Genomic DNA, 26488 nt, shown 5'->3' with positions numbered 1-26488 from the left:
AGTTACCCTAAAATGTCCCTCGGATGACATTTCAGAGTTATAGCTCTAATGAAAACCTTGTTTTAATATTCCAGTTATTTTATTCTAGTGATAAATAACTTATTCTGCATTTACTTATCAAATTTAACAATGCTTTTCCAATTAGAGTATATTATATGTCATATTTGTCTGGGAATTGAAGAATTTATGGCAAAAGGAAAAAATACATTGTATTTGTCTTCCGTTACTGGGGCTAAGATGGAAATGATCGTCTGGTCATTTCATCTGAAGGCTCCATAGGACAGTCTGTTCCTTGTGTTTTCTGGATCTTGGAGACTGCCAGTTTCCCTTGGTTTGAAGCCACATTGCTCCAATCTCTGCTTTTGGCATGCAGCTTCTCCTCTATGTGACCTTCCTGCATGATTTATTGTAAGAATCCTTGTGATTTCATTGCTTTGGCCTAGATAATCTAAGATAATCCACCTATAACTACTTCCTTAATTTAATTATATCTGAAAAATCATTTTCCCCCCATTAAGATAACATTCACCAGCTCAGCAGAGTAGGATGTGGGTGTATTTGAGAATTAACATTGTTTATCCTAGTACAGTACATCTTGTAACCACAAAGATTTACATCTATCCCACATGTAAAATCTATTCAAACTATCCCAACAGTCTCCAAATTCTCAACCTATTGTAGTATAATTCAGTTCTAAAATCTCATCTAAATATTATCAGGTCAAAACAGGTGTGATTAAGATTCTTGCATGATCCATTCTGGGGCAAAATCCCTCTTTATCTGTAGGCTGAAAAAAACTAGAAAACAGATTACATCCAAAATACAATGGTGTGATGGAGATAGGATCCAAGTTATAGATATACCCATTTTGAAAGGGGGAGAGGGGTAAGAAGAATAAAAGGAGTTACTTCCAACTCCCTCAACATTTAGAAATTCAACTAGGCAAACTCCAATAATTTTCAGGACCTGGGAAGAATCCTCTGTGGTTCTTGGCTACGACATCTGGGCCTGCAGCTCTGCCATCTGAGTCATCCTCCCTTTTGCTTGAATGGTAGTATATATTTTCAGCTGAGTATTTCCATCAGCCTTCTTCTGTGCTGTACAATTTCAGGAGTCTGACAGCCTTCCTTCGTTTTGTCCTGTCTCTGTCCCTTTCAGTTCAAGCTGACAGTGTTCCTGCTGATGTAACACTCAAAGAATCTTGTGGGTCCCCATGTATATCAGAGATTTGCTCCATTAAACACGATGCTCCTTCAAAGAGCTTCCCTAAATAATCCAATCTCTTTCTGACTTCTGCTGAGATGGCTGAGGAATTCATTAGCCACATGTCTGATCTCTTCAAAGATCTCTCTCTGTTCTTGATTTCCCTGTAATTTCTATTCTTTCAAGGCACCTAAAAGCATGCCTTGAAAGAATAAAAATTACAGGGAATTTTTAATTAAATTTTATTTTAATAGCTTTATTTATTAAATTATTATGTAATTGTTTAGCCGCATCCTTGACTCTACCTTCCTGATCATAAGTTTTCTAGTTTTAGCATCTTTTGTTTAATCAGGATAAGCTCATCGTTTACCAAATCACAGAATATGTACTCTCTTTTACTGAAATCACTTTCTCAATTTGTTTCCTTTGCATTTTACTGTAAACAACATGAAGAAACCAGAGAAACCTTTAGCACTTTGCTTCCAAGCATTCTCTGCTAAATATAAAAATTCATCGCTCACAATTGTTTCCATATAACTGTAAGACACAACTCAGCAAGCTTCCTGCCATTATACCACAAGGAATCCCTTTCTTGTAATTTTTGATAACTTATTCCTGCCTTCTTTCTGCATCCTCAGTAATGACACATTTAACATCTATATTTCTATCAGCAGTTTGACGATGATACTTAACTTATTTCGTTTCAGAGAATACCTATCTGTACCATCCTTTGCACTCCTTCTGAACCCTCACGAGTAGCACCTTTAACATCCATATTTCTATTAAGTATGTTCAAGGCAATTGTGTCTATTCAAGGAAATTGGGCTTTTCTGCCATGTTCCTTAATATTTGTCTGTTATCTCCCCTTTACTGATTCTAAGGCCACTTCCACATTTTCAGGTATGTGGTACTGCCGCACCTCACTATCAGGTACCCAAATTTGTTCCTCTCTTGGGGGCTGAGCTCAGGGAGCTTCAGGACTAATTCCTCTTTCAGGCTCCAGGGGAAGAATTTTACCTGTCTTTCCAGTTTCAAAAGCCTGCCAGCATTCCTGGGTTTGTGTTCATATCACACACACAGAGTGTGAAGACCAGCAAAAGCTTCCCATCCACATTTAGAAATAATATTAAGTAGAACCTGATTACAAAATAAAAGGGAAAAGTTGTAAAGCCAAGACCATCATTATTTCTATAATAAATCTTAAATAAGGAAGATATTTCTAGCTACAAAATCTTTTGAAAAATTCCATTTACAATTGTTTAATATCACACTGATAACGCACAGAAAAGCAGTCCTTCAATTACATTTTACATTAAATGTACTTTGCAATCAACTCAGGTATATTAGAAAATGTTTTTATCTCCATATCCTGAGCAAGTTGTATTTGATTATGTTTACAATTTTGAAAGCACATATGTACCTGAACAATTTCTAAATTATTCAGACTGTCTAATATTGGTATTGACCCTAGTTATATAAAGATTTAGGGTAAGTTGGCACTTCTTCAGCAGAGGATATTTTGTTATAGGGAATATTATTACAGTTGAACCAAATCAGAACTACTCTATTCATTATTAAGTGATTTTTTTTCTTACACTTCATTTAATTTCTGAATATCATGTCAATTGTTACTTTTGCATATAGGCTGGGTAATTACAAGATCAGTTGCTTACTTCTTTCCTAGAAATCACTTCCTGCTATATACATTTTGAATTTGCTAACCTCTTTGATATTTCTAAAAATGTTTTTCTACCAGATTGAATAGTGAGCATAAGCAATGCTACTTAATAAAAACATTGGCTAAGAAGGTTGTAGATACAATTTCATTTTCCCTTTCGTCTTGACCTAACTTCTCCCTATCCTCATTTCAATTTTCTCTCAAGGAATTCTACATCCTAATTTAAAGGAACACCCAGTATGACCAGAGTGCCGAATGGAAAAAGAACATACTTTCCCCTACCTCACTCTAATCTTCGCTTCTACCTACTTTTATTTCTAAATTTTGTCTCTGAATCCAAAGGGAGGTAACCTGGTTAAGGAAGCCAGGATGAGAGTACAAAGCCCATGATGTCAGAGTGATATTGTTAATCCTGCACATAGCCTGGCTGTGTTGAGGACATTTCTTATTGTGCAGTTGAAAATTGGATATAGCTGTGAGTCTTTTTTTTTTCCAAAAAAAAATTTCTATTGAACTGAAGATGAGTAAGAAATTTAAAAATAGTAGAACTTGGGAGATCATTTAATTTAAGCCTCTGCTTTTTTAGACAATGAAATGTATAGGAATCCAGGAATTTGTTCCAGGTATTGTCCAGACTGGAATTATAGTGTAATGACTCAATCAAGTGTTCTTACTACCACCTCTGACATCCCCTGTCAATTTAAGTTTAAAACTTGGTTCTGTCTCTCCTCTTATTATCTTGGATGATTTCTCTCCTAAATCTTACCTTCAGGAACTACAAATGTCAGTATACTTGAAGATTTTTTTTTAGTGACAAATTTTAATACTCTAATAATAGAATGAACATATAAGGTAAAGGGTTGAAATTAAGGAAATAATAAAATTATAAATGATCAAAATCTACATTTTTGCAACTATATACTTTGGGACACTCTAGGTTTTATTTATTAGTGTGTTGGCAAGATTTTTTCTTTGATTTATTTATTTATATATGGTGCTGAGTATCGAAGCCAGTACCTCACTCATGCTAGACAGGTGTTTCATCACTGAGCCACAAACCCAACCCCTGTGTTGGTGAGATTTTTAAAACTCTTTGTGGTTTTGATTTGTATTTCCCTGATGGTCTGTTGATTTTTAAGTGTTTTTTTCAGATATCTGTTGGTCATTTTTGAAAAAATATCTATTCAGGTCAATAACCCATTTTTTAATTAAGTCCTTTTTTTTTCCAGTGAGTTAGTTGAGTCCTTGTAAATTCTGAACATTATTTTCTTGTTAAATGTATAGTTTAATGACAACATGGATGAACTGGAATGTAATTATAATAATTGAAAACAGCCAGATACTGAAAGACTACATTATCTCACTCATGGGAAATCTAAAAAAGTTGATCTCACAGAAGTTGAGAGTAGAGCAATATAGTTAACAGAAGCCTGGGAGAACAGATGAGGGGAGGGAGGTCAGTCAACAGGTACAATATTGTAGTTACAGGAGGAATAAGTTCAAGTATTTTATGGCAGAGTAAAGTGAATATAATTAACAACAGTGCATTTTATGTCTCAAAATACCTGGAAGAGAGGACTCCATAAAACACACCATAAAAATATGATAAAAGTTGATAAGTATGGCAGGTATGGCAGTTGCCCTAATGTGATCATTACACAATACATCAAAACACCATCTAGAATCCCATAAACATATGATTATGTGTCAATCAAAACCATTTAAATAAATTGTATTATTTACCCTGAGACCTGTTGATTTTGATTTAAAAAATATTGAAAATGTCCTCAAGATATTTAAAAGATGATGTTTTTAAGGTTATGAAAGTTTTCCTTCATCTTAGTTGACTTTCAGTTTAGGGCAAAAGGTAAATACATTTTCTTAAAGTTAAGCTCAGCATTTAATCAGTTGAATAAAAAAAAAAAAAACACATTACTCTAATTTACAACAACAATCTTCCCAAGCAACTAGATTATGATTTTAATTTATTTAATGAGAAATATCTGTCAATTACTGCTACCAGTATTGCTTTAAAAAACAATTTGACATATTGACAACACTGTGGATACAAATATCTCCTTGATACTGCACAGAAATCTTGCGACTTTTCCCTATTAAGACCTCGGCCTCATTCTTTGAAAATACTGTGTCACTGCTTCTCTGTCATCCTTGGGTTGCAAAGTGCCCACTGTGATCCCTCTGTATTTGTGGATGTGCCTCATACTTCCAGTCTGTCACAGGCTCCTAAGTTAGAAATGCTTTGTCAGCTTGTCTACCTGTTCTGTCTTGCCATCCTCAGTTACAGTGGAAGAGACATATGCCCTGTAATGACAATAATTTTACAACTCATTTCTTCCTGTGTTCTCACAGGCCCTGCTCTATTCTTTATCCCCTTTATTAGCCAAATTTTCTATGTCTATCTCAGGACAAATCATTGCCACTCTCATCCATATGTATTCTAGTTTCTAACATTTAGAAGAATAATAAGGAAAATAAAAGCCACAGCTTCATTTTTGAACCCACAGATTTCTCTACTATCCCCAGTGCTTCTGCCTTTCATCATCAAACTTCTGTATATTCTATAAACACTGCCTCTACCTGATTATCTGTCTCAATTATTAAATTTAAAAATACTATGAAATATTTCAAATATACTGGCAAAAGACAAGAATAACATGACCCTTAAACATGTACCTATTTATCTCACAATTTTAATTAATATTGGCATTTTGTCAAAGTCAGTTTGACACTCTTTTCCAAAGAAATATTATATGTTTAAATAAGGCATACCTCATTAAATTCATTTTTTCATTCAGAAACCTAAAATAATTACATATTATTTGCATCCTAGTTTTATATTTTATAATATTTTATCTATCCATGCATAATATGTGTTATTTATCTTTTTATTTATATAAATTATATTGAATAATTATAGTACCCATACATTATGTTAATACGTACAGATCAAGTTCACTAATGTTTTAATTTAAATACTTTCCCACAGCATGAATATTTCAAAATGTGTCTGTTTTCCAATTGATACACATTTAGTTTGTCAGTTTTTCACTCTAACAAACAATTCTACAATGTTTGTGCTTATTTATATTTATTTGCTGACTCGAAAAAAAAAATTGGAAGAAGTATTGGTATCCCGAAGGTACTGCACCTTCAAATTCATTAGAGATTCAGACTGATTTTCAAAGAGATTGAACCAGTTTACATTCCCATCAGCAGTCCATAAATGCTTCCTTCTTCATGGCCTTAACAATACATCTTTTAATCAGACTTTTAGATTTTTGCTTATTTAGGAAGTATAAAATGGTTACTATGTTTACAATTTATTACTGCATAACAAATGTCCCCAAAACTTAATGGCTTAAAACAGTAAAATATATCTTATACATCCTTTGCAGTATGATTGCCCACATCTAGGCTGGAACTGGATGAGCCTCAAGTTCTTTCAGAGACTGCACTCAAGGTGTTAGCTAGGGCTGTGCTCTTCTCTGAAGTCTTTATGGAGAAAGATTCAGTTCCATGTTGACATAGGTGGTTATTTGCAAGAGTTAATTCCTCATGTGCTAGTATTGAGAATCTCAGGTCAAAAGTGGCTATAGGAAAGATTTCCCTTGGTTCTTTGTCACATGCACCACTCTTAGGTGCATGATGATATGGCAGCTGGTTTCGCCCACAGAAAACAAAAATGTTAGCATAAGTAAGAGGAAAGTCATGTTTTTTGTGTGTTTTTGTTTTTGTTTTCTTTCATAATTTCATCTCAGGAAGAGATAGTTCATCACTTTTATCATACTTTATTTATTAATAGCAAGTCAATAAGTCAATCTTGCTCAGTAGGGAGATGGCTACCCAAAAGCAGGAACATCAGAGGGCAGGTGTCACTGAAGCTCATCATAGAAACTGTGTACCATAGCATGTCCTGCATTGTCAGGTCACATTTTTCTGATTATTTGTTAGACAACTTTTTATATATTTATGGCATTAATATTCATATTTTTGTGAATTACCCTTTAATATCCCACTTTCCTTTTGAGTTATATGTTTGTTTTAGTCTTCACAAGTATGTATTACTTATATATTCTGAATACTAATTTTGGTTAGCTTCAAAAACTTGATCCCATTCACTCTTTAACAGACTTCAGTTTGTTATCTTCTCTCACTTGTTTCCCCTGCCCCCTTTGCCAAAACCATTCTAATAAGATCACCATTGATTTTCATATTGTTAAATTCAATGAATGCTATTTAGATTCCTCTTAATTGACTTGTTGGCAGCACTCAAGATAGGTGAATAGTTTCATTCATTTATTTGATAAAATATATTTGGGGTCTTAACTTTATGTCAGGCATGCGATTTGTTCTTGACTTTCATGATACTATCTAATATTGGTTTTTCATCTTTCACAATGCTATTTGTCAGCCTCTTGTTGGTTTTTCTACTTCTACCCAAAATGTTTAAATTCATTAGGATTATTCCTGACATTTTCTTCTTAGTGATTTTATCTACCTCTATGGATATACATTTATTTTGATTTTCAAATTTATATTTCTAGAACCATAACACCAATCTTCTATGCAGTGTGTTCACTTGAATTTCTTGCAAGCCTTACACAATTAATAAACCTAAGTCTAGGGCTGGGGGCTGGGGCTCAGCAGTAGAGTGCTCGCCTAGCATATGCGAGGGGCTGGGTTCCATCCTCAGTGCTCCATAAAAATAAATAGATAAAATAAAGATATTAAAAAAATAAGCCTAAGTCTAACACTTTTATTTTTCAGTTCTGGCAATTGAACCCAGGTCCTCCAGCATGCAAGGCAAGTGCTCCACCACTGTGCTATGTCTTCAGCCCCTTATATTTTGAGACAGTGTCTCACTAAGATACTCAAGCTGAACTCTAATTTGACAATTTTCCTGCCTTAGCTTCTGAAGTAGCTGGGATTACAGGCATTCACCACCTTGCCTGCCCTAAACTGGAAACTTTGGTTATTCTTGTGTCTCAGTTGTATGAAGATCTTAAATGTCATCCTCTTTCATCCAGTTGAAAATACAAGAAAACTAAAATTATCCGTGAAATTTCTTTGTCCCTATAAATATCAAATCCCATGTATTCTCCCTGCATAAACCAGTTCTTTTCATATCTATCTCTGTGTATATATAGTATCACCTAAGGAAGCTGCCACTTTCTCTCCCATACTTACAAAAACACAATCTACAGCAAGAAGTTTAATGTAAAAATAATGCATAATTTCCTTGTGACCACTTTTTCAAAGAATCTTTATGGCAATTCAAGTAAGATTTTAAATCCCTCATGATAGGCTTCAGTGATAAACTTTGCACAACAGTGTGTCAGTTAGCTTTCCTGACATATACATCCTCACTTTCCCTTCCTATGGTTACTGTAGCTACACTAGGTTTCCTCTCCTTTTCTGTTAAATTTCCAACTACTTTTTTTCTCACTTTTTTGGAACCCATGATTCTTTCTATATTATAAAGAAGTCCTCTCTTTCCCTGCTTAACTTGTGCTCATTCTCAGATTTCAGTTGAAGTTTAATTTCTTTGAGAAATTCTTCCTTGACCTTCCAGACTGAACTAGTCTGGTGATTATTTGCACAAAATTATTTGGTTTTTATTTATAGCAGTTATCACACTTTTAATTGTATTATTTTTAATAGCTATTTTTAAAATGACCTGGCCAATGTCTGCCTCATTTCATAGACTATGGTTATATATAGGCAAGGTTCATATCTATAATAGTTTTCATTCTGAGTATTTAGAATATCGCTTGTTCCTTAGTTGGCACTTAATTAATATTTGCTCAATAAATTGCTGAATCTATTGCAAGTTCCAGCTTCAGGGAGCTTTTAATCCCACTGGTACAGAATTAAAGAGAAATACAAAATTGAAAAGTAAAATGTGAGTCATGGTCATTAAGAATACTCTGAGGGAAAGTTTCGTAACCTTACTAGTCATCCGTTTCTTCATTATTAAATGAAGGGTTTAACCTAGATCAAGTCTTAAGATTATTTTGCACCTCTGATTAAATACTTCTAACTGCTGGCTCAGGGAGAAAGAGAATCAATGTTCTCCCAAGTAGCCAAGGACAATTTTATGAGGTTTTTGGTGGTAAAACCTATAGTTCATTAGGAAGAAATAGAAATCAACATAGTTGTACTGAATTAGTAAGATTTGGGGTTTTAGTGGGAGAGATGAATAACATTGGAGCCATTTTCCAAGGAAGGAAGAAATGAGGCCAAGGAGGTGGGAAGGATCAGGGTACTTTGCATTTTGAATAGTATTTTGAATAGTAATTTGTATTTTGAATAGTAATGTAATGTGGCTCTATATTATTCTTAAAAAATTATCTTAATTCAATAAACAGGTATTGATTTTTAGTTATGTCATGGATACTACAAAGCACCAGGTATATAAACATGATTGAGACATGACCCCTGCCTCTATGTATCTAAAAGTAATGGGGTGACAGTCTAAAACAGTAATTATGATATTATATCACAGAAAGAATGCATAAAAAGACAAGATTTATTAACTAAAATATGTGAGTTTATAAATATTTCACATTATAAGGCAGTGTTGTATTGTGGAAAGATGGCAATTAATGTGATGTCCTTTGAAGAATCATGACCACTTCAAGGAACCTGGTCATTTTAGAGAGATACACATGTTAGTGCCAGACCATTTATAACCTAGCTAACTTTATCTTTTCATGTCACCTCTCCACATCTCAATTTTTAATGTTTTTAAAAATAAGAGGTAAGGATTGTAACATTTATGTAATATGAATGGTATGAATGAATGTACAACTCAGCATACAAAAGGCATTTGAGTATACAATTTTACTGTATAAGTGGAATTATGCAAAATTTAATCAAATATGTAAGGGCAAATGAATGCTTCCTGAGCTTGGAAATATGATCCAGATTCGTAAATTTTTAATTTTTTTAATTCTAATTAGTTATACATAATAGTAGAATATATTTTGACATAGTATACAAATATGGAGTATAACTTCTCATTCTTCTGGTTGTATATGATGTAGAATTACATTGGTTATGTAATTATATATAGGGTATGTAATTTGTTATGTAATTATTTATAGGGTAATGAGATCCTATTCATTCTATATCTTTCCTATTCTCATTCCCCCTTCTTTATCTTCATTCCCCTTTGTCAAATCCAAAGTACATTTATTCTTCCCTACCCCACCCACCTTACTGTGAATTAGCACTTGCATATAAGACAAAACATCCAATCTTTGTTTTTCTTTAGGATTATCTTATTTCACTTAGCAAGATATTCTCCAGCTCCATCTGGCAAATACAATAATTTCCTTCTTTTTATGGCTGAGAAATATTCCATTTGTAAAATACCACACTTGCTTTATCCACTCATCTGTTGAAGGGCAACTAGGTTGGTTTCATAGTTTGTCTATTGTGAATTGGGCCACTATAAACATTGATGATATTATGTCACTGTAGTTTGCTGATTTTAAGTTCTTTGGGTATAAACCAAAGAGTGTGATAACTGGGTCCTAACTTTTACTTAAACAAATGTACACAAAATAGATGAATTTTATTTATTTAATTATTACTTATTTTCAATATTTTTGTTCTAGTTGTCAATGGGCCTTTATTTTATTTATTTATATGTGGTTCTGAGGATCAAATCCAGTGCTTCACACATGCTAGGCAAGTGTTCTACCATTGAGCTACAACCTCAGTCCACTAGATGAATTTTAAATAAATAGAAGCTAATATTTAAGTGCTTAAAATGAGTCAGGCAGTTTTAAGTATTCAATGTGTACTACAGCTTGTAAATCATTTAAAATCCTATATGATGAAGGTACTCTCATTAGCCCAATTTTAAACTCAAAGAACTGAGGCACCAAGAGACACTGAAACTATGTTTTCTGAATCATGAACATCATGGCTTAATGTTCTGTTCCACATGATTCAGAAAGATTCAATAAAAGGCTGTAAGAATCGAACTAAAAGTAACATTAAAAGCAGGGTTTGGTGATGCATGCTTGTAGTCCCAGTGGCTAGGGAGGCTGAGGCAGAAGGATCACAAGTTCAAGGCCATTCTCAACATCTTAGTGAGGCCCTAAGCTACTTAGGGAGACCTGTTTCAAAATAAAATATAAAAAGGTCTGGGGATATGGCTCAGTGGTTCAGCACCCCTGAGATCAATCCCCAGGACAACCCCCCCAAAAAATGTAAATTAGGAATAATCCATAAATTGGGTTTTTTATTGTTGTTTTTTTTTTGTTTATTTTATTTATATTTTCAATTGGAGTAAAAACCTCCTGGTATCAAAAACCATGCTACAAATGTGTAGATGTGATTTTTAAAAATTTAATATCCTATTATGAAAGGCACATTAAACAAAATAGAAAACAGTGTAAAAATAAAAGGAAATATTTTCAGTCCATATATTATAAATTATATTCATATTTATATATAAAGAATTTCTACAAATAAGACCATACATTTTCATGAAAAAAATAGTAAAGAAAAAATATATTTAATTTTATTGATTTATTTCTTTAGATATTTACATAAAATACATGTCATATACTTTAAATACATATAATAAAAGAAAAATAATAAAAAGTAGAAATCAAAGCATCAGTTCACAAAAATATTAAAAGAAAAGTTGCCTGAACACATTCAAAACTCTCAATTATGAGTGAATGAAAATATCATCAACCCAAAAAAGAAACTATTGACAAAAACACAATGTTATTAGCATACAGTGTTGTACAGGGCAATAACATACATCATCAACATGCTTATAAATTGTCCTATACTCCTATGAAAGTAATTTCTAATATCCAGCAAAATATTTAATCTGCATATACTTTGATAAAGTAAATTATATTTTTAGAAATATATTCATTACAATGTAGTAAAGGAATTTGGTTTGAGAAAAAACTGGATCCTGGGTCCTATTATGCCATTATTACATATATTCCCTAGAAAAATGTTCTTATTTTTAAAAACCTCAAATTACTCATTTGAAAATGAGATAATAACAGCAAAATTGCCTCACAGGGTTGTTCTGTAGATTAAGTGAAATCATGCATGTAAAACAATTAACACATTTTAGGGAGTTGATAAATGTTAAATATTATGATTATTTTTAATTATACTACAGAACAGTCTCAATTGTAAAGAAACAATTGTGTAAATATGTTTATTGTAGTTAAAAATAATAATTTCTATTAATAGTATTTATTACAGTCTTAAAATTGAGGCAGTTATCTTTGTAAAGTTATATTGAACAAAGAATGAATTTGTACTCAGAAGACAGGAGATAGAGAAATGATGCTACATATGACTCAGGCAACACATGCAAAGGATGCAGATTCAGAAAATTACTACTATCTAGTAGGCCGGTCCTTAAATGTTTATTAAGTACACACTTCTAATTCTTTAAAAGGATGTGCTCTAGAGATTAACAGGGATTCAAAAAAAGTGGTGGTCTTTATATATGAATGAAGTGTTAACTTGCCACTTTAAAACGCTGCATACTTTTTATTTCAGAAAGTCATAGCTGTTCCAAATTTGTTTTTGAGATTATGGACTATGAATGAGCATCATTGTGCTGTGGAAACTCAGTACTATTAACAATAGAAAGACTGGTATTTAAATACATGACAGTTTGTTTGGATGCCAAACTGAATGAGTGGTGTCCATGCACTGCCCCAAATTTCTGCCATTGAGTATATTCTGCTTAATATTTTTTTTTCAAAGATTTGGGGGAGGTATTAACAGTATGACTCCTAAATTTTCAGTCCACACATACTTGTTTAGGACAATTCAGACAAGTGATCCAATCAAGAGTTGAAATGATCTCAGGAATAAGGGACTAAGTTAAAATCAACAGATACTGTTTGACAAAGGAAACTATAAATAGCTTCAAGTTCAAATTATCAATCACCCAATTATAGAAGTTCATATGAGAAACTACTATTATCCACAACAAGAACGTTCCCCAATTGCACTGCAACCGTTAAAAAAAAAATTCTCACATTGTTTTACCAGTCTCCCATTCCCTTCAGTGTTTGGATTATTGTATTCCATTTTGGATAACACATTTTAAAAGAAACATTGAAAACCTATAATAGGTCCAGAGGGCATACAAAAACATGTTATAGATTGAAGAGTTGAAGGAAGTAGGCATGTTTCTCCTAATGAAGGGGAAATTGAGGGGAGAAATAATAGATCTATTCAAACATCAGAAGGTTTTATTTATTTTTTTTCGAAATAAGGAACTGAGTTGTGATATCTAATTTAGAGAGTAGCTGAAAGCTGCAGGGAGGTGAGGTTTATTTTAGGAAAGACTTTCTCACAATTAGAGGCGTTCAATATTGCAGTAAACATTTTTTTTTTTTTGGTATTAAAATCCTCATAGCTGGAAGTACTTAAGTAAACAGTAGGAAAACGCCTTCAGGGTTGTAGAAGAGGCTGTGTGTATAGGAAAGAGTTGGAGTAAATTACTTCTACATTTATTTTATACAAAGAAGCATCATAAAGTAGAATGAATACTAATCTTGAAGGCAGAAGACATCCAGGTCTAACTTGCTCTATCACTCACCCATATTTTAAGGCAATGTAACTTACAGTGATGTGAAAGTTTGTTTAGGGCAGGAGATAGTCAGCAATAGCTATAAGGAGACTTTTAGAATAACTGGTACAGTGGTACCAAGATTCTCTTCAACCCAGATGAGAAGAGAAGTCCCAGGGACAGGAATCTTCCATCATGAACACACATCTCTCCACACTTGTGTCCTTGTTTACATGGCTTTAAAGTTCTATTCGTCTCCTATTAGGTATGTCCTGTTTATTTTGCCATTCTTTATAATAGCATCATTGATTCACAGGGATTCAAAAAAGGTCTTTGTGATTCAGTTTACTTTTGTATTTCAGTTATCATGTCTTGGTTTTTTATGTAATTCCCCCCGAGCCATTCCATTCATTAAGCATCTTTATAGAACAGTTTTCTGTCTTCTGAGATTTAGAAAAAAATAGATTTCATGTGCTTGACTCTGGATGTTTTTACAAAGCAGATTATATAAATCTAGGCACAGAAGACTCTGTGAGACCCAAGCATTATTATTTTAGTCCTCCAATCATAAAGGATTTATTCTGTTTGATTTTGTAATCTCTGCTTGAGGAAGGAGCTCAGAAGACCAAAAATAACATTACAGAATAGGCCAAACTTGAACTCTATGCACCCCCCATCCATCTCAGGATGACCTTCCTTTTCCCTTATGGACATTCTGTACTACCCCTACAAATCCTTGGTACCCTCAAGCTCTCCCACTACATCAGAAATGTCACTGAATGGTTACTGTGACGAGAAGCAGAACTCTTCTCAACTGAAACTCTTTCTTTTATTTCAGGAAATTTTAGCTACTCTAAACTCTCTGTGTGGAGTAGAAGCCACTTCATACCCTGAAACACTTGAAGTCTCGGAAATTGATAGTTGATATGTTCTTAATATTTTCTGAAAATATTGTATGCTTTTCTTTTTTTAGAACCTAATCACCAATGCTTCATTAACTGTTTGCATGAATATATTATTGTAGTATCTGTCTCCCTGGATATTGTGAGTATTCCATGGAAGTGGACACTGTGTCTCTGGTTAGTCACTATAATTCCAAGATACAGCCCAGTTCTTATGATATAAACGAAATAGAGAATAAATGCTCAGTGAGTACTCACTGAATGAGTTAATATTGTTTCCAAATGAAAAGAAAATGTTGGGTGGGCTGAGAAATGAAGGATGAGTATGATAATACTCATTTACATACAACCTATTTTATGCCACATAATGTGATAAATGCTAGGAAAACAAACTTTAGTTAAGTCTTTTCTTTTACCTGTGCCAAGTGATGATTGAACAGTAAGCTTAGTATCAGAAATAATTGTAAAAGAATGCAATGGAGTATTGATGTTCATTACTTTCTAAATATTTAACACCAAAAATGTGGTTTATCATATCTTTCTATAGCTTCCACACATTCAACCCCTGCCTCCTACCATTCTGGCCTTTACATCTATCAAGTACAATTAAACTCCAAAAATCTCATCTTGCATGAGGATAACTTGAAGTTGAAATTTCATTTTAGAAGAGTTCCTCGGCAGGATCAGACTGACACTATTCTCTGGAGGCTTTGCCTGAGATCCATCTTTACTTGGCATTTTCCCATTTCCTACTCTGTCTCCTTCATTCCTTTACTAGTCACCTAATGAAGAATCTTCTCCATAATACACTTGTATGTGAATCCCTGTCTCATGATCTGCTTGCAGGAAACCCAGCCTTAGGCTATCATCCTCCTATTTGCATTATCTTGGTGATTATCTTGTACTCATTATGAAATGAGCAATTATAAATAAGACCATTTCTTCTCAAGAGTTATTTTAATTTAAAAGCGAAATTCACCTTGGAAATCTTTATCTTACTAATTGTTATATTATTCTTTCATATCCCAAGAATTTCTATACATGGGAGTCATGGCAAAATTAGTAGATTAGAGTTTATCAAAATTCATCTACTCTGAAATAAAAAAGGTCGTAAACTTTACTGGGAATAAAGGCTGAGCTAACAGCACAGGATAACATTGCCTATTACTTTTAATCCAATCAAGATACCCTTTTTAAGAGTTCAGTTTTGAAAAAAATTGGACAGTAATAATGTTGAAAGAGAATGAGGTTGTAACACTCCAGACATTCCCATCCACAGTTTAAAGCAGAACCTGACAAGTTTGAGAATCTGTGACAATAAGAGATAGCCCATTAGGACTGAACTGAGAAACTTCACACTTATTCTCAATTGGGAGCTAATTACCAAGAATTCCAGAGTAAAGGATGCATTTTTTATTTCACTGCATTGACAAGCTGTGCTTTTAACTAAAAAAATAGTTATTTTAGTGTGTCTGTAATAGTCTGATTTTACCATATAAGTCTGCACCAGTCACATAAACTGGGTATTATCATAGGTAGTCTGCTTCCAATCTATTGTCTCTGGCCACTCCACACTCACCTCCAGCCATCCCCTGCCCTCTGCCTTGGTCAAAGATCCTGCCTTTGACAGAGTTTTAGAAAATTTTTCTTTCAATCCATTTACCCAATATGTTACATTATAAAGAATTTTTCTGTATTTTTGAAAATAAGTATTGTGTTTTCTCATAAATAATTAACATATGAAACCAAAACATCATTTGCTCATTTGTTGATAGATTCAGTACTCAATATCCTTTGAGCACCTGCTACGTTGTATTGACAGTTCTACACAGTGGGTTGAACACTCGAATTACATAAAAAATCCACTCTCATGAAGCTATAAGAATGTGTATAAGAATACATATATTAGGGAAAAATTAAGAAAAATGTGTAAAGACTACACATTTGTTATTTACTCATTGAAAATAATTGTATTTTTAGACTCAGCTTATTAAAATTACTCAAGAAAAGAATGGCTTTGAAATTATCCTATTTTTTAAAATCTACCAAGTAGAAGTATGCAAAATACAATGTAGTAGTAGCAGATTTGAAAAAGCTTTGCTTCTTTCATCTGGAAATTAGATCTCAAGTCTGATTATAATATTCATCCTGACTGGTACTCTACAAGTGGATAATTACAATGAAAAGGGGTAACTCTTGCATGCAGGCAGGAATAACACAATGCAATAGAGCCCCAAAATTGGCAAAACATCTCTGCCTAGGGATAGACTTCCAGAGAAGACTCTTGATCTTGAACTTCCAGTGTATTCATTTATTAAGGCTGCTATTGCAAAGCACTGAAGACTGGGTGGTTAAACAATAACCACCAAAAATATAAATAAATAAATAAAAATAGATTGAGTTGCTGACAGGGTTGATTTCTTCTTTTTTGGCTACAATTGGTAGTCTTCACATCTTTGTCTTTTCATGGTCTTCCATCTGCCTGTGTCTGTATCCTAATCTCTTCTCATAAAGACTCAAGTTAAACTGGTTTAGGGCCCACCCTAGTGACTTTGTTTAACATTAATTGCCTCTTTAAAGTTTCTGTGCCCAAATCCAGTCATATTCTGATAACAGAGCATTAATACTTCAAATTTGAATTTTGGAGAAAGACTAACCTATAACAAGTGTGATGTGCATCTGATATTGGAAGCCAGAAGAGGGATGGGAATGTTCCATTTGAAGTCATAGACTACACAAAGATAAAGACAACTAAATGGATGTGTATACTTAGAAATGAAATATAGAAGGCTTATAGAGTCTAGAAATATAGCTAAGTGACTTTTCCATAAATGATATAAGCCTTTGAGTCTGACCCCTTATTAGAAATGGGTGCCATGTTTCATGTCTGCTATTTTAACCATGTTTTACACTAAGTACCATATTATAACTCTTGGTTATGTGTTGTTATGTATAGCATGCCTTTTTTAATCAAAGGAAGGAATGAAGGTTCAGATGGGCTTTTGTTCGCTTATTTATTCCATTCATTCATCCATTCGTGCTCACCTCAGTAGCAGTGGAAAGTAAAGACAGAGAAGAAGGGGTCAGAGACAAAATAAAGCATTCACAGGTACACCCCAATGCCCGATTTCCCCCAACTAGACCCCAACTCTTAACAAATATTTACTAGATGCACTCTGTGTTTAAAAAACTAGATGCTGGTGATGAAGAAATAAAAAGTATACTCTCTGCCTTCATAGCACTTAAAATCTAGAGCAAAAGAATACTGTTCAATAACTATTCACTGAAATGTGATGTGTATACTGAAGAGGAAATGGAAATTTCAGTTGTATTAAAACATAAGGACCAGGTAGAAGTAAAACTGAGATTTTAAATGCATATTAACCAATCCTAAAGCCTGTTCTCTTTAACTAATGTGTTTGCTATCTCAATTTCAACAGGTAATATATTTCTAAACATGAGGCATTTGTTTTGGACACCCAGGACCATCTTTAAGTGATGCAGGAAAACATTTGTGTGCTACTCAGGTTTCCATAATAGTAAGAAAATACATGAGAAAAACAATGTGAAAATAGGAAAGAATTATTTTGGATCATAATTCCTGATGTTTTATTTCGCAGTTACTTGGCTCCATTGTATTTGCATCTGTGGTGAGGTAAGATGTCATGGTATGGATCATACTGGGGATTAAGCCAAATGAGCTACATCCCCAATACCCAGGTCTTTTTTCTATCTTTCTTTGTTTTTTTTTTTTTTTTTTTTTAAATTTTGGGACAAAGTTTCCCTAAGTTACTGAGGCTGGCCTTGAACTTACAATACTCCTGATGAGATTACAGGTGTGTGTCCCAATATGTTTTCATTTTTAAATGCATGTATTTAAGCAAACATAATCATCTAATTTAAATTCATACACCAAGTAAGTAATTACAGAAAAATAAAATTGATATGGCACAAATTCTAATTGAAATTTGAAGATTTTTTTTTCCCCTGGTCCTACCAATACTCTGGTTAGTTCTCTTTCTGATTTATTACTTGTTCTGATTCCTAAAATGGGACCTGCAGTATTGCCCTACTAAGCATTTGGTAACTACAGTATGGTAGTTCATTAAAATGTAAATTGGGTTAAGTATTTGAGAAACATACAGGAGAATATATAAATAATGAAGAACAATGAGATGCTGTCTCTTTCCCTCAGGAACTTTGCTTCTCTAATAGTTTGAACCTTATCCATAGTCATGAATTTAGCTAAGAAACACTCAATTAAAAAAATCTAGAAATAAAGCAAATTAGCTGAGGGCTGAAATGTGAGACATCAAATGACATCAAATGATAAGAAAGCTAACTCTGGGAATGCCATTCGTATTTAATGAAGGAGACTGTACCAGGGTTTAATGCTTGCAGTGTTTGCTACTAATTGTATTATATGGCATATTAACACATTCCTCTTAGAGTTTGTCCTTCCAGAAATGTGTAAGTCATGTCTAGATCAGTTCAAAAGACAGAAACCTAATCAGGACTAGTTTAAGAATAAGGGGCACGAAGGATCTTCTCACCAGTTTCAGAAAAGCATCTCCTGGAGAGTCTCTTTGGGTCATACACTCATATGGGCACCACTCCTTAAAAACAGGAAATATTTAGTCGTAGTCTGTATCACCATGGAATAAGCACATTGAAAGACATAAGTAGAAAGTAATAGAGGTATGTGGGCAAATTAAAAGAAACAATCACATGAAGAAATCACTATTTAAACTTAAAAGTATGGAGCATTCAGGTAAACTATGGGATTTGTCACCTTGAGATGATGCTTAAGGATTTAAATTTTTCTGTCTGTTGTGTTGTAACCTAACCCCACCTTTCTCCTCACACTGATCCTGCCATGACCCTTAGAGGGTGCCTTAAATAGCAGTTACTACCAAATTCTATACATGCTAATTTTCCCTTATATACAAATATTTAATATAAAGTTAAAGCTATAAAATAGACACATTAAGAGATTAACAATCATAAATACTAAAAAAAGAGAATTATAGCAATATACCATGATGTGGCTATATCTTCTTCAAAATATCTTGATATACTGTACTTATCCTTCTTGTAATGATATGAGTCAATACTGTGTAATATGTTATGGTTTGGATGTGAGATATCTCCAAAAATCTCATGTGTGAGACAGTGCAAGAAGGTTCAGAGGAGACATGATTGGGTTGTGAGAGTCAACCCAATCCGTGATTTAAACCCTTGATAGGGATTAATTGAGTTGTAGGTTAAGGCTGGAGGAGGTGGGAATTGGGGCATGGCCTTTGGTATAATATTTGTATCTGGCAAGTGGACTCTCTCTCTGCTTTTTGATTATGATGTGAGCTGCTTCCCTCTGCCACACTCTTCTGCCATGATATTCGGGCTCACTTTGAGCCTCAAGAAATAGAGCCAGCCTTCTGTGGACTAAGACCTCTAAAATCATGAGCCTTTCCTCCTTTACAGTTGTTCTCATCAGGTCATAGCACTGAAGAAAGCTAACTAAAACACAAAGACATAAAGTGAGGTGAATAATGTAGGCACTGGAGTATAACATTAAGCTACTATGTAAGGTTTACTTGAACATAAGCACTGTGATTTTACAGTGGTCAGTCTGATAGCAGAGATGGCTACTAAGTGACTAATAGGCAGGTAGCATATGCAGTGTGGATACACTGGACAGAAGGTTGATTTTACCACATTACTTAGAAGAGCAAGCAATTTAAACATATGAATCAATTATTTCTGAAAATTTCCATTTAATATTTCCAAATCACAGTTGTCTTCAGATAGCTAAGATCATAGAAAATGAAGTTGCAAATACAGAAGGGATGCTGTATCTTCCTTAATCCATAGAGGATTCCCCTTCTCGACTCTTCTGGTAATTTCTCTTCCAAACCTTTACCTCTTACATATTATTATCTTTCAGGACCCCATTTACATCACTCCTATTAATTTTTTACTGATAATAAAATTGAAATCAGAGCAATGGTTGATTGCATTATTTTATTATCATTGTTCCTTTCTATTGATTATTTTTATTGAATTCTTCCTTTATGTCAGATACCGCCATAAGCAATATAATCTCAGCATGGCAATTTGATCTTTTTCACTCCTGGCTTTAAATCCCATCTCTTATTAACACTGATATATATCCCTTCTAGATCAAGTCCAACATACTTACATTCTCAGGAAAGTAATATATACTTCTCTCAAGAGACCTATCTCAAATTCAAACTGTACCAAACAAGATATACCTAAAACCTTCTTTGCACTGTAGTTTCTATTTCAGTTAATCACCAATGTAATCTTCTTGGTTATGTAAGTTATAAGTCATTGTTGAATCTTCCCTTCCCTTTGATTGCTATAGCATAGTGAGTCTAACTATAACATCCTATCTGTCTTGTATTTTGTTGTTGTTGATATTAATAGAATCCAGGCCCTGTGCATGCTAAACACATGCTCTTTGCTGAGTTGCACACCTGCCTTTCCTATTTTTATTCTCTTTGCCTTCGCTTTAGTACAGATATAATTCAATGGCCATTTTGTAAACAAAACTTGGAATACAGTCAGATTTACTCATTCATTAACTTACATGCTGCAGCTCCTTTTATCATAGAACAAGAATGCTGAGAGATTGCAACAAAGACCATATGTCCAGAAAAGCCTAAAATATTTATTATTTAGTCTCTCCTAGGGAAATTTTTTCTGACTCCTCCATCAGCCTAAACCTCCATTATCGCTTATGAGGATACATGTAAAGATGCTCTATTTTGACTGTGTTCATTCACCAAGGGTCCAATCCTCCTTCCACATCTATCCATGTGTATTTGCAAACTCAACTCTTGCCATGTTAACATCCTCACTTGAAAAACAAATAATGACAATATTTTGATATTTGTATATTGTCCAGATGAAAAAAAAATCATCCCCCATTTTTCTACATAACAAAATACTATAACATTTAGTGTCTCTGTGAATTGACTGGAAAATGCTTGGGTTATCCTTACATGGTAGGACTTGTGTAGTCACACTCACGTGACAGATAAGAACTAGCTCAGATGATATTCTGATGCCTGGGTCTTTCTTTACTTTTTTGTCCCTCGTCTTCAAGGAGACCATCCTGTACTTCTCATATTTAAAATGGATCTAAGAGTTATTTATCAGCTCTTATATCACGCTTGCTGGTAGCCAAAAGAATGATACAATCACTTGGCCAAGTCTAGGATTCGCAGTGAAAGAAGAAGACTGCTTAAGGGTAACAGTCCAAGGAAGCATGATACACTGAGGGTCAAGAATGTCAGTCTATCACATCCCTGAAACATATTTTCAAGACTTTTATGATCTGGTCTCAGATTAAATTTCAACTCCGCTTCTGATTCATCTCATCAAGCATCCTCTTAGGTGCAATCAGCTCTTATTTGAACAAAATTGCTGAATATGTTATATGTTTTCATACATTTGTGCCTTCACTCATTCTTTCTTATTCCTAGAATTTTTTTTTCTTCTCCTACCTTGATCTCTCGAATCAATTCATGCCTGTTGAATCCTAATAATTTTTTGAGATTTGCTTCAAATCTCTATTCTTCTTTGAGATCATTTCTGGCTCTCTCAGCCACATTGATCTCTCCTGCTCAAAAGCAGGTAGGCACTCAGAGCTAGCATGAACATGTCGTATTGCCTTTCTATACATTTGTTTCTCTGCTCCCTCGTGAAAAACAGTAGGATATTAATTTAGTCTTATCAAAATTTAGTATGTTCAAAACCTAGAATGATGTGTGTTTTATGAAATCTTGAATACACTTAGAGACCAGAGGTTTGAAGTGCAGTGGGGATCTGGAACTAAAACATTTAACCTCCTAAAGAAAATAGAAGAAAAATTTCCACTTTCTTTTACAGACTAAATTCTAATTATGTGAGATTTTTTTTTCTATTAGAATATATAATATGTGGTGATAACAGAGGGTAAAATTCTGTGCTTTATTTCAAGTCACGGGAAACAGAGATGAGACCAAAAGCATTTGCACATAAAATGGAATAGGATTATCAGTGTATTCAAGCTGAGAAGACGGATTTATCTATGATAATGTCTTAGTGTTGAGGAAATAATATGATTTCTTGTTAAGCAACACGGGCATTGTAAAAGCATGTTTTTTTATAATGTTGAAGTTGCTTGTTCTCTTTTATGTAAAGCATGGGCAGGCAGCTTAAACTCAGCTTACGTTGTTAAGTATGTTCTCTTGAGTGCATGGCAATGAAACAGTGCCTTGGGAAAAAATAGAGATGCACTTGCATATGTTCATGCAAATGTACATACAGATCATAAGAGGTTTCTGTTTTTAAGAAATAAAATCTGTCAGGAATAGTAAAATCATGAACAGATAGGACACAAGAGAGAATCTGATCAATTATTGCCACAATAAAGTGAGAAGTACAGAGAGAATAAAGAGGAAGAGAGAAATTCCAGTCAAGAACGCATTAATAGCTATAATTCTAAAATCTTCCCTTAGCAGATAAGAATATAAAGACTACAAAGATTACAAAATTTTAGCTAAATAGGTAACTTTAAATCAGATTGTCTTATGTGATCAGTCCTTAGGGAAAATATAGTATGAAGACATATCTGGGCTGGGCATATTTTTATTGAATTAATTTTTAATATGGAAAATCTAGGAAATGTCAAATAAAATATGAACTTTTAAGTCATTATAAAATATTAAATATTTGTTAACAGAAGCCCTGTATTCTTTTGTCAATGATTGGGTAGAGCTACATTTTAGTTTCCATTTAGGAAGTACATGCCCTCCCCAGATTCCTACCTCTGCTCTATACTCTATTGCATTATATCTGCTCCATTTTATGTAATCTGCTGAGCTCTTGTACATATTACAGTAAGACTTGAAATATTATTTTAAAAATTAATTTTATAGAGGTATTGACATAATTTTCTTTAATGTTGAAACATTGTCAGATATGTTTCCTTTACCATTTTTTTTTTTTTTGTGGTCTCCAAAATTGTGTGTAGAAGGTATCAGAACCTCAAGCTGAGAAGATGTTTATTGTCCTTGAGAATATATTTCTTTAAAAAAATGGTACCTATTAAGTTATCTTCTCCATGAAATGACATATATGTTTATTTATTCTAATTAGTGATATATGATATCAGGATGCATTTTGACACATCATACATAAATGGAGTATAACTTCTCATTCTTCTGGTTGTACATGATGTAGGATCACACAGATCATGTAGTTATATATGCACATAGGGTATTGATTCTACTATACTTCATACCCCCATATATCCATACCCTCTCCCCTCCCTTCACTTCCCTCTGCCCAATACAAAGTATGTCATTTCTCCCTAGTCTTCCCACCATTATTATGAATTAGCATCCACATATAAGAGAAAAATTTGGCCTTTGGTTTTCTGGGATTGGCTTATTGTGCTTATGATGATATTCTCCTGTTCCATCTATTTACCAGCAAATACCATAATTTCATTCTTCTTTAAGACTGAGTAATGTTTCACTCTGTATATATACCACATTTTCTTTATCCGTTCATCTGTTGAAGGGCACCTAGGTTGGTTCCATAGTTTAGCTATTGTGAGTTGAGATGCTATAAGTATTGATGTGACTGTGTCACTGTAGAAATATATCTTTGACCAGTTGATTGGATCTCATGCAAAAATGGAATCACACCAAAGAAATGAATTATAATTTTGGCAAAAATATATTTTCATTTGTTTTACTGTATTTAGATAGTGGCTAAATAGATTTGTGGACTATGGAACATTGTAGAATGTCATCTAACATTTCTTTAATGTAAATTAATTTTTCCAATTAATGGCATACAAGGTAATATGTTAAGTGCATTACTATTAGGAATACTAATTTGAATAAAGGAGGGTGATTTGTTTAATGAAAGATTATTTCAGACAGTCAATACGGGTAAAGCTGTCATGCTTTAGAAGCTATAGATGGATCAGCTATCAATGATAATATAAACAGAACACATCCACACACACATAAACACATACATATACGCAGAGCAGATAACTCTTTTTTTTAAGAAAACATATGCGCCATTTATTTTGTTTTATAAACTTTTGTTAAAACACACAAGATTAAGAAATGTTTTTTTTTGCTTCTTTGCCCCATCAGGCAGCAGTGACAGGGACTTGGGGATCAGCCTAGGACCTAAGGACATCCACACACCCACAGGAAGATGCAGATCACTCTGATGGGACCCAGCCCACTTCCAGAATTGCTAGATGTGAACTTCACAATTTATCTTAATTGGGGCAGACAGAGCAGATAATTCTTAAACTCACCAAAACAACATGAGTTTTATACAACCTCCAGTAACATCCAACTTGGACTCATAGTTATCTTTAAAATTTGATGCATGTTTCAAGTTATATTAATTAGTTATAAATCACTGAAAAAAAGAAATTTATATTTGAAGCAATGATGACAGGCTTTTACTAACAGTAGTGTGAGTAACTTAATGGAGGCCCTTGAAATCTGGTTAATTTGAATTCTAATGGATCATCATTCCTATAGAATGTAATTCATTTGATGGCAATTGCTATTAATAACAGGGACTCTTTATGAAAATTGGATATTTGAATTAAACTACATTCATAGCCAAGGATAAAATTTATTTGATCCATAAGACAGACTCCATCAAGAATTAAATATTCCGTCTTGAGAAACCTGTATTAGAAAATGAATTATGAATCCTCTGAGGATTAAATTTATTATTTTGTTATTTGTACCTTTACATTGCTTTTGGTCATTTGCATACTTATAATTTCTAGAACTGAGATGCAGATATTTTGCATTATAAATTAAACACAAATTATTCTTCCTTTTAGTTGAATAGTAATATATGATCATTTTGATTTTCAAAGAACTTCCTTCTAAAGTCAGTAAAACTTTAAAAAACTTGCCTTATGAATTCTTTGAAATAGTAGTTTTATATAAAATATAGCCTTTCATTGCCACAAAGGGGCTTAGAAATTTTGACCAATTTGGTATTAAAATTATAATATTAATTTAAATTGATTTTCTCTTATGCTATGGTACTTCATATATTTGTGTTGAAATAGCATACTAAGCTGCCTATTACTGCATTCTTGTGTATATTTAATATATATAGCTCATATAAGATGTAGAGTGTTTGGAGCCTGGGACCAGACATATACTAGATAGGAAGAAAAGAACTTACAAAGTAGATTGTATAAGTCGCATATACTGTATACACATAGATGCAGGTTCTTTAAAATCCTGAGTTTATGCACACTTTGATCACTTATGTTTTCAACACAATATGAACAATTTTTTAAATTTTTAGAATAAGATATAATCCATACTTATACAATTATATTAAAATGGATTCAACTGTCATGTATAACTAAAAGAACAAATAAAATTCAAAAGAAAAAACAAAATTGAGTCTTGCCATACACAGGATGTCTTTCAAAATATTTAGATCCTTAACATTTTTTGCCAAAGTTTTATAATTTTACATAACATTTGCACATTTTTAATATTTTTCATAAGTATTTAATTATTTTAACACCACTGTGAATTATACTGTTAATTTCATTTTCAGATTTTTTTTGCTTGTACATATACAATTGATTTTGTATGTTGGTTTTCTATCATTTATCCTTGTTGAACTTTAATATTTCTAGTATTTTTTAGGACAACTTAGATCTTTGTACATTATAGAATCATGTCATCTGTGAATAAAATAGCTTTGCTTCCAAAAAACAAGTAAATGTTATATTTAAGCCTGTGATATCAAAATTTCACTGCATTGTGTACCTTGCAACTTGGCAATTACAAAGAGGACAAGAATATCCCTTAGCAACATTTAAGTCAATACCAGATACAGAAAGAAAATGTCCTTTGCTTTGAAATGCATCATTATTTCTCATTTTATAACAAGTTCAAGTTGAAATATTGAGACAAACTTATTTAAAAACTACCCATGAATAATTATTATATATTGTTTTTTTAAAGACAGAGGAGAGAGAGAGAGAGAGAGAGAGAGAGAGAGAGAGAGAGAGAGAGAGAGAGA

The 26488-nt window shown here is 33.2% G+C and overlaps 1 protein-coding gene and 1 long non-coding RNA gene across 2 annotated transcripts in view; one reads left to right on the top strand and one right to left on the bottom strand.

Moving 5' to 3' along the window:
• The window catches only part of Lrp1b (LDL receptor related protein 1B), a 1807788-nt gene that overhangs the window by 420962 nt on the left and 1360338 nt on the right, over positions 1-26488 (top strand). The gene's annotated exons all lie outside the window — the stretch shown is intronic.
• Positions 1241-25199, bottom strand: LOC125619380. Its single transcript, XR_007350905.1, has 3 exons — positions 24476-25199; positions 1292-1296; positions 1241-1251 (listed from the first exon to the last, which is right to left on the bottom strand). It is a non-coding gene; the product is annotated as an uncharacterized LOC125619380 (long non-coding RNA).

Source organism: Marmota marmota, unplaced genomic scaffold (assembly GCF_001458135.2).
Source record: "Marmota marmota marmota unplaced genomic scaffold, marMar, whole genome shotgun sequence".
NCBI lineage: Eukaryota > Metazoa > Chordata > Mammalia > Rodentia > Sciuridae > Marmota > Marmota marmota.
This window is presented reverse-complemented; position numbering and strand designations above follow the sequence as displayed.